Below are 13,010 nucleotides of genomic sequence, written 5' to 3' on the forward strand. Positions count from 1 at the left end.
TACTAGTATCGATAGAACTAAACAAAAATACTTACTGAGATTATACTGAATACTTACAGTAAATGCCAAGCTGCTTGGAAGTTTCATGTGAACTGCATTTCTCATTTGCGCTATTTACTGAATTTCTCTGGGTTCGAGTAATGGACAAGTTCAATAGGTGTTATTGGTTTTCCACTTCTTTTACATACCTGGAAATAGTTTATAATTAACCTCAGTGTGAGACTCCAGTGTGGCTGTGATGGCGAGTAATGTCCAAACCACTTATTTGTTCCTATCATTTGATGTAATTAATGTAGACTAACATGGGAATAACATATTTAAAATAAAAAGAGAATTTGTTAATATATAGTACACAGCTAGACATACTACTCAATGGTCTACATCTACATCTACATGGATACTCTACAAATCACACTTAAGTACCTGACAGAGGGTTCATCGAACAACCTTCACAGTAATTCTCTGTTATTCCACTCTCGAACAGCGCTCGGAAAAACGAACACCTATATCTTTCTGTGCGAGTTCTGATTTCCCTGGTTTTATCATGACGATCGTTTCTCCCTCTGCAGGTCGGTGTCAACAAAATATTTTCACTTTCGGGGGAGAAACTTGGTGACTAAAATTTCGTGAGAAGATTCCGCCGCAATGAAAAACGCCTTTGTTTGAATGGTATCGATCCCAAATCCTGAATGATGTCCGTGACACTCTCTCCCTTATTTCACGATAATGCAAGACGCGCTGCTGTTCGTTGAACTTTCTCGATGTGCTCCGCTAATCGTATCTGGTAAGGATCCTAGACCGCGCAGCAATACTCCAAAAGGAAGCGCACGAGCGCAGCGTAGGCAGTCTCCTTAGTGGATCAATTGCGTGTTCTAGACACAGTCTTTGGTTCGCCTTCCCCACAACACTTTCTATGTGTTCTTTCCAATTAAAGTTTTTCGTAACTGTATTCCTTAGGCATATAGTTGCATGTACGACCTTCAGATTTCAGTGATTTATCGTGTAACCGAAGTTTCACTGTTTTGTTTCAGCGCACATGTGAGTGACCTCACTTTTCGTTTTTTGGGGTGAACTGCCACTTTTCTCACCATTCACAGATCTTTTCCAAATCGTTTTGCAATTTATTTAGCTCTTCTGATGACTTTACTAGACCATAAACGACAGAATCATCTGCAAAAACCTAAGACGGTAGCTCACATTGTCTCCTAAATCACTTATATACCTAAGGGACAGAGGAAAGGCTATAACACTACTGTGGGGAACGCAAGATATGAATTCTTTTTTGCTTGATGACTTTCCGTCAATTACCCGAACTGTGACCTCTCTGACAGGAAATCACGAATCCAGTCACGTAATTGAGACCTTATTCCATAAGTACGCAATTTCACTACAAGCCGCTTGTGTGGGGCAGTGTCAGAAACCTTTTTGATATCTATAAACACAGAATAAATTTGAAATCCCTTGTCAATTGCACTCAACGCTTCAAAAATGGCTCTAAGCACTATGGGACTTAACATCTAAGGTCATCAGTCCCCTAGAACTTGGAACTACTTAAACCTAACGAACCTAAGGACATCACATACATCCATGCCCGAGGAAGGATTCGAACCTGCGACGGTAGCGGTCGCGCGGTTCCAGACTAAAGCTCCTAGAACCGCTCGGCCACAGTGGCCGGCTCTCAACACTTCACGTGTATAAAAATAGGTAGTTTTGTTTCACAAGAACGGTGTTTCCTAAGTTTGTCGTACTTCTATAGTACTCATCTTAGTGACACTTTATTTTAAAGGTTGCTTGTGAAAATTTTTTCTTTGATCACGTTTTATGTACTTGATGCCAGAACATCTAAAGCAAGAATGCGTAATTCTGAAATGTGAAGAAGAGACACAATGTCAGCAACTGTAGGAGGCTTGCATGGATAAAATCCAATAGCTAAATTTAAAAAAAAAGTAATGCTTTCAAATTTTGTGACCTAGTGGTCACTGAGGATCAAAATTAAAAAGACCTTTTTTCTTCGTAACAACCGTTATCAAATAAAAGGATCAAGAAGCTATACTTAGACATCGGTTTTTTTTAATGAAAACGGTCCTAAAAAAAATGTCTGCTCAATACGGTTAACTTCAGTATCCCTTGAGAGTTGTTTACCAAAATTTTCTAACTATAGACCAACCAGGTGCTATACTTTTGTAATGCGGCTCTGAAAATTGCAGTGGTTTTTCTACCGCAATTAACTACCAAGGAATCGTAGATCTGAATGTTAAAGTAAGGATACGTGATATGTTATCCGGTGTATCTGTGCATCAGGGTATGGACCAGTGTTGTATATCACTAAAAGGACAAGAACATTACTTATGTAGCCTCCACTCACCGTAACGCATACTCGGGTCTTTAAGTGCGTAGCCTGTGGGAATCATATTTAAGGAACAATATTGGAGCCCGCGCGACTTACAACAGAGTGATTAGTTTGAAAATGTCACGAATATGAGGAGAATATTGCGGTGGTACTAGCCTGGTTTGCCTGCAACTCTGAATATGATTTTACAGATCATAAGAATGTGGTTTTCTCATTAACAAAGCTACTGGTGTTAAAAAGAAAGATGTCAGACACTTCAATTTGAAGTTTCTACATCTGTCATTTTCTACCGAAGAGGACAAAGTGGGTTGTCGTAACACTCAACAGCGTTCAGAGTGGGGAAGAGAAACTCAAACCATCAGATTATTTGATTTCAGCTTCGGTTTCCCCCTAATAAGTGTGTGTGTGTGTGTGTGTGTGTGTGTGTGTGTGTGTGTGTGTGTGTGTGTGTGTGTGTGTGTGTGTGTTTGTGATAAAAAGAGGAACAGAGCTAGTGATAACACTTTAGGCACGTGCTGGGACGAAATGCTGACATTTCAGACATAGTGAAAAAGAAAAGTACTGAAATTCAGAAAATATTAGAAAAATACCTCTTATATTACAAAAGAGTGTAAGGGAAGTTACGCAGTTTCTATGTAAATCGATACTTGCACTTAGTCAAGAGCGGGACCTCCCGACACCTGTTTGAGCTTAGATACTGATGATAGATGTTGTGACATAAATTCCTTATATCGCTTCTGATGAATCCCAGTGTAGTTCGGTCGATTTTCGTTTCTGACTTTCCCCAATTCAAGAATGTTGCCCGTTTATAATGGTCTCTTCGCCTACAGGACTATAAACCCTTACCTTCTTTCCTTCCTTATCATTATTATTTGTAAATTAGCGTTAAAAACTTAAAATCTTGTCGTCCGAATCAGTAGATGAGTCTAAGATCGTGTGCTTGTTGCCAATATATAAGCATTTAAAGTGGTGGATTTATGAGAATTACGGTGTGCGTGTGTGTGTATTTAAATATAGTTTTTTCCTTGTAGGGATATGTAGAGGGGTAGTGTTCGAAAAAGCGCGAACAACAAAATTCGATTAAAAGCACGCTTACTGCACTACTGGCCATTAGAAATGCTACACTACCAAGATGACGTGCTAAAGTCGCGAAATTTAACTGACAGGAAGAAGATGCTGTGATATGAAAATGATTAGCTTTTCAGATCATTCACACAAGGTTGGCGCCGGTGGCGACACCTACAACGTGCTGCCACGAGGAAAGTTTCCAACCGATTTCTCATACACAAACAGCAGTTGACCGGCGTTGCCTGGTGAAACGTTGTTGTGTTGCCTCGTGAAAGGAGGAGAAATGCGTACCATCACGTTTCCGACTTTGATAAAGGCCGGATTGTAGATTATCACGATTTCGATTTATCGTATCGCGACATTGCTGCTCGCGTTGGTCGACATCCAATGACTGTTAGCAGAATATGGAAACGGTGGGTTCAAGAGGGTAATACGGAACGCCGTGCTGTATCCCAACGGCCTCGTATCACTAGCAGTCGAGATGACAGGCATCTTCTCCGCATGGCTGTAACGCATCGTGCAGCCACGTCTCGATCCCTGAGGCAACAGATGGGGACGTTTGCAAAACAACAACTATCTTCAAGAACAGTTCCACGACGTTTGCAGCAGCATGTACTATGAGCTCGGAGACTATGGGTGCGGTTACCCTTGACGCTGCATCACAGACAGGAGCGCCTGCGATGGTGTACTCTACGACGAACCTGGGTGCACGAATGGCCAAACATTTTTTTGGATGAATCCAGGTTCTGTTTACAGCATCATGATGGTCACATCCGTGTTTGGCGACATCGCGGTGAACGCACATTGGAAGCGTGTATTCGTCATCGCTATACTGGCGTATCACCCGGCGTGATGGTATGGGGTGGCATTGGTTACACGTCTCGGTCACGTCTTGTTCGCACTGACGGCACTTTTAACAGTGGACGTTACATTTCAGATGTGTTACGACCCGTGGCCCTACCCTTCATTCGATCCCTGCGAAACCCTAAATTTCAGCGGAATAAAGCACGACCGCATGTTGCAGGTCCTGTACGGGCCTTTCTGGATACAGAAAATGTGCGACTGCTGCCCTGGCCAGCACATTCTCCAGATCTCTCACCAATTGAAAACGTCTGTTCAATGGTTTCCGAGCAACTGCCTCGTCACAGTACGCCAGTCAGTACTCTTGATGAACTGTGGTATCGTGTGGAACTGCATGGATAGCTGTACCTGTACACGCCATCTAAGCTCTGTTTGACTCAATGCCCAGGCGTATCAAGGCCGTTATTACGGCCAGAGGTGGTTGTTCTGGTTACTGATTTCTCAGGATGTACGCACCCAAATTGCGTGAAAATGTAATCACATTTCAGTTCTAGTATATTTGTCTAATGAATACCCGTCTATCATCTGCATTTATTCTTGGTGTAGGAATTTTTATGTCCAGTAGTGTATGTTGTAAACATTTTATGTGCTAAGCGATATTCGGGGTAATTATGCCAGGAAACGTCAAGATATCCTGTGATAATAAGGCAATCAATGAATGACACTGGGGTGGCCGAACGTTCTAGGCGCTACAGTCTGGAACCGCACGACCGCTAGGGTCGCAGGTTCGAATCCTGCCTCGAGCATGGATGCGTGTGATGTCCTTAGGTTAGTTACGTTTAAGTAATTCTAAGTTCAAGGGACTGATGACCTCAGCAGTAAAGTCCCATAGTACTCAGAGCCATTTGAACCATTTTGAACTGAATGAAACTAAATTGTTTCGAAAAAAATTCAGTAAAGTCAATTCGGCTCGAAGTTTTGACAACCGGTAGTTTATGCAGCACATAAGAAACGTTTAGAAGAAACAATATGGATATAGGTGACTTGTGTGTTGGTGAACAATGTAATTGTCTTCCTTCGAGTAGATGCGCCAAAAAAAAATGTTATTCATTCCTGCAACAGTCGAATTCCTAGCAATGTAATCTACAATAAAATGCTTCGCAATGTCTGAACAGGCCGTGGTGCTGTTTTCTTAACGTTTCGACTACTATTGCCGAGCTATTCTTGAGCTGGTTTTGTAGATCTGTGAAAGAACTTGACGACTCGGTCACATACAAGCAAAAGTAGTGCTGAAATGACGACGGCAGAGGAAGGCTACCCTCACGTAATATGGTCTTGCAGCGCAATCAGACCTGTCAGCGGCAGAGAAGTTAAGACGGAGCTATTTGTATGAGGCGCGTCCTGTAGCACGCCGTACGCGGTAAACATTCAACGGTGAGCTTGGTACGGCCAGTGTGTTAACGACGCGCGCACGTAACACTCCACTATCAACCAGACGAAATCTCTCTCTCCCCCTCTACCACCACACCACCGTCCCCCACCCTCGAACTCTCCTCCCGAACAGTCCCCTCCCTCCTCACCGCTCTTTATGCGAATGTTATGAAACAGGAAAAAAAATTAGCCAAATAAAATGTTCCGCTGTTGTCGGCGCACACGTGGGATAAACGAACTGGAAATAGAGCTTGGAGTAAAGGTAGGTTTAAGAAAAAATAAAGAAGACAGTGTTTTCACGCTGAAGCCCGTGGAAGACATCGAAAACAGGAAACAAAGTTACGCCTAATAAAAGTTCCATAAACAGTGCGTTGTGTTGATTTCGGTAGAATCTGAGGCAGGCAGAGGGCAGAAGTTAGCTACAGAGTTACCCATGTGCCAGACGGTTCGCTGCACAAGTCTTACCACACGAACGTTTGCTGCGCAGTCTTCTATGCGCGTGCTTCTTTTAATCTATTGCTTTACATTCTTTCTTGTAGCTCTCTTTTTGTAATAATCCTGTTTCATTTAATCTCTTATCTATGACTATTTTTATTCAACTTGAAGTAATATATAACATTTATCGTAACCAGGATTGGATTGGATAGGATTGTTTGGGGGAGGCGACCAGACAGCGAGGTCATCGGTCTCGTCGGATTAGGGAAGGACGGGGAAGGAATCCGGCCGTGGCCTTTTAAAGGAATCATCCCGGCATTTGCCTGGAGCAATTTAGGGAAATCACGGAAAACCTAAATCAGGATGGCCGGACGCGGGATTGAACCGTCGTCCTCCCGAATGAGAGTCCAGTGTGCTCGTAACCAGGAAAAAATAGCTTTGTTTAAAGCGTAGTTTTCCACCTAACTGCCTGGAATAAATAATTTAGAGACACAGAGCCAATGTTTTCTAATTTTAGATTAAATGAGGAACACTTTATTCGATCTGACGACATCAAATTAGAAAATTTAATATTTCGTAAACATTATTTTCAAGTCATTTGTTACAGTAAAAATCACCATCATAAAAACACAGTATATCAGCTTATGTTTTCAAAAATAAGATTTGAAATACAAAGCAGTTTTTGAATAAGATATATTTCTTGCAATGAAATCAGAAAATAATGTTTTATGTTTATTACAAAAACGCAAACAAATCAGATGATTGTTGCGAAGCGAATGCGGGAAAAATATGAAATTGCGGAATACTCTTAGTTCGACAACAAACATATTTCATCGGAATCATGATTTCGGATACGCACTTAAAAGACAACTGTATTGGTCATTTTTACATTCGTTTGGAACGTAACAAGTCACATCTTTCTTAATGAAATATGTTTCTATTAATATTTTGTTTGAGTCAGTGCTGAAGTAGGAACTAACAAGAACTACTTGGATGCATTCGATATTTTAAAAAATTCCCTTTAAATACTACTACTAGCAATCTATGAATAATTCCCCGGTTAAAGAGTTCCAGAAGGAACTTTCAGTCTACAGCGGAGAGAACGCTGATTTCAAACTTCGTGGCAGATTACATTTGTTGTGTTATGGGGAAAGCGGTCTACAGACACAGCAGTCCTAGCACTCCTCACGATCGTCTCTCACACCCTTACATTCCGGCAATAAACAAAAGTCCTAAGTTCGCGTCTCGGCACGATACACAACTTCACTCTGTCGGGAAACTTCAGTTCCACGGTTATCGGAGGTTTACATTGCTCTACCATACGATGCCAAACGTACTAAACTAAAGCAAAGCCAAAGTTTGGTACGATTACTGTTATTGAAGTCTAATGAGCGGAAACCAGAACAATAATAATCGCTAGCAATCGCTCTTTGAACTAGTATGGTAATCCCGCAATATACGGAAATATAAGTCTATGATTTTCAAAAGAAAGGATGGAAGGAAAGACGGTCTGTTTAAATTTAATGTCTGGTCATAGCAAAATCATAAACTGCAGAAAGAGACACATCAAAAATAGTTCTGCATCACCTCGGTTCCGAGAGTTCCGGAATCTGTACAGATAATTGGAATATAGATCAACACAAACATCATTTCCGCCCTTTTTATTGCTCATGAAAACCACACATTGCATGTTGCACCAGCATACAGCGAGACCTTCAGAGTTATTGGTCCAGACTGCTCTACACCCCGATACCTCTAATACCCTGTAGCACGTCCTCTTGCTTTGACGCATGCCTGTATTCGTCGTGGCATACTATCCAGAAGTTCATCAAGGCACTGTTGGTCCAGATAGTCCCACTCCTCAACGGCGATTCGGCGTAGATCCCTTAGAGAGGTCGGTGGGTCACGTGGTCCATATACAGCCCTTTTCAATCTATCCCAGGCCTGTTCGGTAGGGTTCATGTCTGGAGAACATGGTAGCCCCCAATATGCTGCTGATACGGTTCCACTATCGGTCGGAGGATGGCATTCATGTTTCATACAGCCGTTACGGCACCTTCTATGACTACCAGCGGCGTACGTCAGCCCCACATAGTGCCAACCCAAAACAGCAGGGAACCTCCACCTTGCTGCACTCGGTGGACAGTGTGTCTAAGGGGTACAGCCTGACCGGCTTGCCTCCAAACACATCTCCGACAACTGTCTTGTTGGAGTCATAGGCGACACTCATCGGTGAAGAGGATGTGATGCCAATCGTGAGCGGTCCATTCGGCATGTTGTTGGGCCCATCTGTACCGCGCTGCATGGTGTCGTGGTTGCAAAGATGCATCTCACCATGGGCGTCGTGAGTAAAGCTGCTCATCATGCAATCTACTGCGCACAGATTGAATCGTAACATGACGTCCTGTGGCTGCAAGAAAAGCTTTGCTCAACACTGTAGCGTTACTGTCAGGTTCCTCCGAGCTATAATCTGTAGACAGCGGTCATGCATTGCAGTAATAGCCCTTGGGAGGCTTGAGCGAGGAATTTCATCTACAGTTCCTGTCTCTCTGTATCTCCTCCATGTCCGAGCAAAATCGCTTTGGTTCACTACGAGACGCCTGGATCCTTCCCTTCTTGAGAGCCCTTCCTGGCACAAAGTAATGTTGCGGACGCTATCGAAACGCGGTATTAACCGTCTAGGCTTGGTTGAACTACAGGCAAGCAAGCCGTGTATCTCCTTGCTGGGGGAATGACTGGAACAGATCGGCTGTCAAACCCCCTCAGACTAATAGACTGCACCTGGACAGTGTGTCTAAGGCGTTCAACCTGACCGGATTGGCTCAAGACAGGTCTCTGACGATTGTCTGGTTGAAGGGAACACTATTCGGTGAAGAGAACGTGATGCCAATTCAGAGCGGTCCATTCGGCATGTTGTTCGGCCCATCGGCACCGCGCTGCATGGTTTCATTGTTGCAAAGATGGAACTCGCAATGGATGTCAGGAGTAAAGCCTACTGCGCACAGTTTGAGTCGAAAAGCACGAAAAGCATTATTCAACATTGTGGCGTTCCTGTCAGGGTTGCTCCGAGCCATAATCCACTGCAGTAGAAGCCCTTGGGTGTCCTAAGTGAGGTATGTCATCGATAGTTCCTGTCTCTCTGCATCTCTTGCATGTCAAAACAACATCTCTTTGTTTCAGTCCGAGACGCCTGGATAGTTCCCTTGTTGAGAGACCTTCTTGGCAAAAAGTAACAATGCGGACGCGACCGAACTGCAGTATTGACCGTCTAGGCATGGTTGATTTATAGACAACTCGAGCCGTGTACCTCCTTCCTGGTGGAATGACTAGGAATGACTAGAACTGATCGACTGTCGGACCCCCTTCGCCTAACAGGCGCTGCTACTGCATGGTTGTTTACATCTTTGGGCGGGTTTAGTGACATCTCTGAACAGTCAAAGGGACGTGTCTGTGATACAATATCCACAGTCAACGTCTATCTTCTGGAGTTCTGGGAACTGGGATGATGCAAAACTTTTTTGATATGTGAAATTGAAGTATTTTACCTCAAGTGAATCAGGATAACTACGAGAAAAGAAACCAGTATGAGGATTCGAATCCAGTTCACCTCACATGGGAGTAACCTTACATCCACAATTCGATCGATTTCTTGGAAATGTAAAGAGTGGTGCAGTTACATTTCACAGTTCAAATGATGCACCTCGTGCGGAAACGAAAATACGTATTCTTACACATCGGCAGATCATTAATTTAAAATACTGACAGTAATCTGCCAGTAATACGACAGTGCTAATGGACGACTATTGACACAAAGATGAAATATTATGGCACCTACAGCGTTAACTGCTGAACACAAGAGAACTTTGAATTGCTTGATCCGTAATAAATACTATTTTCTTCCAGATTATTTAACACTGCATACCAGAATCGTAGTAGCAATTGTGTACGTTACTTTATCCAGACCTGCAGCAGTCACATGCACAGCGGAGGCTGGTGCATTGAAAGAGCTTCAGGGCCAATGGCAGCAACTCACCTGCAACAAATAGGAAGACGTGTGTGACATACGAATGACAGTTCTGAATCATGTGACAAATAATATGAGGCAGTTTATCGTAAGACAAAAAGCATGTGTCTTAACTACATAGTACTGGATGATAAAAAATAAAACAGATCTGTAAAATGTATGTAATATGACTGACTTGGGATGAAACATTGTCAATCAATATCACAGAAGAAGCTGGAAACGGCCACCACTTACGTCGATGCAGCACTGAACCCGATTTATTAAAATGGAAGACACAGGTAGCAAAATGTTTCAAAAGGCTCTGAGCACTATGGGACTCAACTGCTGTGGTCATCAGTCTCATAGAACTTAGAACTACTTAAACCTAACTAACCTAAGGACATCACACACATCCATGCCCGAGGCAGGATTCGAACCTGCGACCGTAGCAGGCGCACGGTTCCGGACTGCGCGCCTAGAACCGCGAGACCATCGCGTCCGGCACAGGTAGCAGCTCCGCCTGAGAGACAGAAGCAACATCGTTCCCACTGGTCTGAAGCAACATCGTTCCCACCGATCTGCTGAAGCTCTTCGAAAACCTGAGGGTAATCTGAATACACCTGACCATTAGATTTACCCCAGCGGTAAAAAATCACAGGGAGAGTGATCAGGTGATCTCGGTGCGCAGGATTGCAGTGCTTCCGCTGATTGTGTCCTCATCGAACACCTCACGCACTCGTTACAAGGTTGTCAGGGCGGTGAGCACTGTGGCAGGTAACAGTCAAAATACCCAACAAGTCGTTCTTCTTCTGTGAGGTAATCCACTTATGGATTAAACGGTTTCTCTAAGTCGCGATTAGCATTAACATTTCGATGGAAGAATCGTACGATGAGAGCACCAGAATTCGCACACCAAAGAACCATCTTAACATTATGCAACGATTCTTCAAAGTGTTGATTGGAATTCCCTGATTCATAATGGCTTACGTTTTGTTAGCTCACTTACTCTGGCAGGCTAAACCAGGCCACACTGCAGCAATGAAACACTGAGGATCCAAAATTCCTAATCGGCAGAGCTCAAAAAGCATATGTTCGTCTGGACTCTATAACTCGTGCACAACATTAAATTTTTAAGGTCCTTTTTGATAATGGTTCGATAAGTCGATCTCTCAATCCATTCTTGCCCAGATAAACGGCGTTGAGAATTCGTCGGACTTAGTTCCAGGCTTTATCACTCGAGCAGTGTTATCTGGCGTTCGAGTTCTTTTCGGAGAGTCACTGCGTTATTCGCTACAGAGCCGGTTCAATACCACTTTGCTACTAAGTTCTCCACAGAAGACTTTGTTGGAGATTTTAGTGAAAGACTCCCAATCTTAAATTATTGTTCCAACAGTTCGGTACAAATTTTTCATACATTCTGCTTCGCCTAATACTCCACAATAAAAATGTGCTGTTGTTCCCTGAGCACCACTCTATGTTGCAGTCGACTGGCCACGAAATAAGTCTCCTACTCATACCCGCCTAAACTTAATGAGACAGCGTAGCACACGGGACAGAACACGCTGGAGATGCGCATGCGAAGACACGTGACAGCAATCAGCAGGTGCTTCGAAATCGCGATTTCTTACTTTTTCTTTGATGGAGAGCTCTCATCTTCAATAATAAGGGTCAGCTCTGCGCCAGTCTCTTTCTAGGATACTTTTATTGTGCTCACACAAATAGAGGCCTTCTCACTAATACTGTAAGACCTGAAATGAAGCTCCATATCTTAGCCCACTAAAAAGCTTGATATCATTTTTCGCCTTTCCGAACTGGAGACACTAATAAACGCCACAGACTAAGCTACGAGGGTCAGTCAAATAGTAATGCCTCCTATTTTTTTTTCTACGTTTAATTGTCAGGAAATTTAAATGCAATTACATAGGTTGAAAACCACAACATTGAGGATCATTTTGTCATTTTTCAATGTAATCTCCGCCCATCTCTACAGTTTTGGTCCATCTTTGAACAAGGGCATGTATCCCAGCACGGTAAAAATCACAGCTCTGCTTCCTAAGCCATTGACGCACAGATGTTTTGACGGCCTCCTCATCTTCAAAATGAATCCCACGATGAGCTTCTTTTAGTGGCCCGAACAGATGGAAGTCTGATGGTGCCAGGTCAGGGCTGTATGGGGGATGAGGCAAAACTTCCCATCCAATTTTGACAATCTCGTCAGAGGTGTGACGACTGGTGTGTGGTCTTGCATTGTCATGCAAAAGAAGAACATCTGCCATTGATTTTGTTGGGCGAACATGCTGAAGACGTGCTTTAAGTTTTTTGAGGGTTGTGACATATTGAACAGAATTTATTGTGCATCCCTGCTCCAAAAAATCAAACAGAATCACACCCTCTGTATCCCAGAAAACTGTTGCCATAACTTTCCCTGCCGATCGCACAGTTTTGAATTTTTTCTTCCTCGGCGAGCTTGTGTGACGCCACTCCATTGACTGCCTCTTTGATTCGGGTTCAAAAAAATGCACCCATGTTTCGTCCCCGGTCACAATTTTTTTCAGAAACTCATCTCCCTCCAAACGGAAGCGCTGCAAGTGTTGAGAGGCTATTGTTTTCCTTGCCTCTTTATTCTGATCGGTTAACATTCTTGGAACCCACCGTGCACAAACTTTTGAGTACCCCAATTGTTTAATAATCGTGATCACACTGCCTTTACTAAGAGAAATAATGCGACACACTTCATCTGCAGTCACCCGACGGTCACCACGAATGATGTCATCAACTTGCTGAATGTTGTGTGGAGTCACTGCACTCACCGGCCTGCCGCTCCGCTTTTCGTCAGTCAACGGTGTTTGCCCTTCAGCTTCCTTACAACGACGAGCCCATCGTCTAACAATGCTGACATCCACTGTCACAACACCATACACC

Source organism: Schistocerca gregaria, chromosome 4 (assembly GCF_023897955.1).
Source record: "Schistocerca gregaria isolate iqSchGreg1 chromosome 4, iqSchGreg1.2, whole genome shotgun sequence".
NCBI classification, from domain to species: domain Eukaryota; kingdom Metazoa; phylum Arthropoda; class Insecta; order Orthoptera; family Acrididae; genus Schistocerca; species Schistocerca gregaria.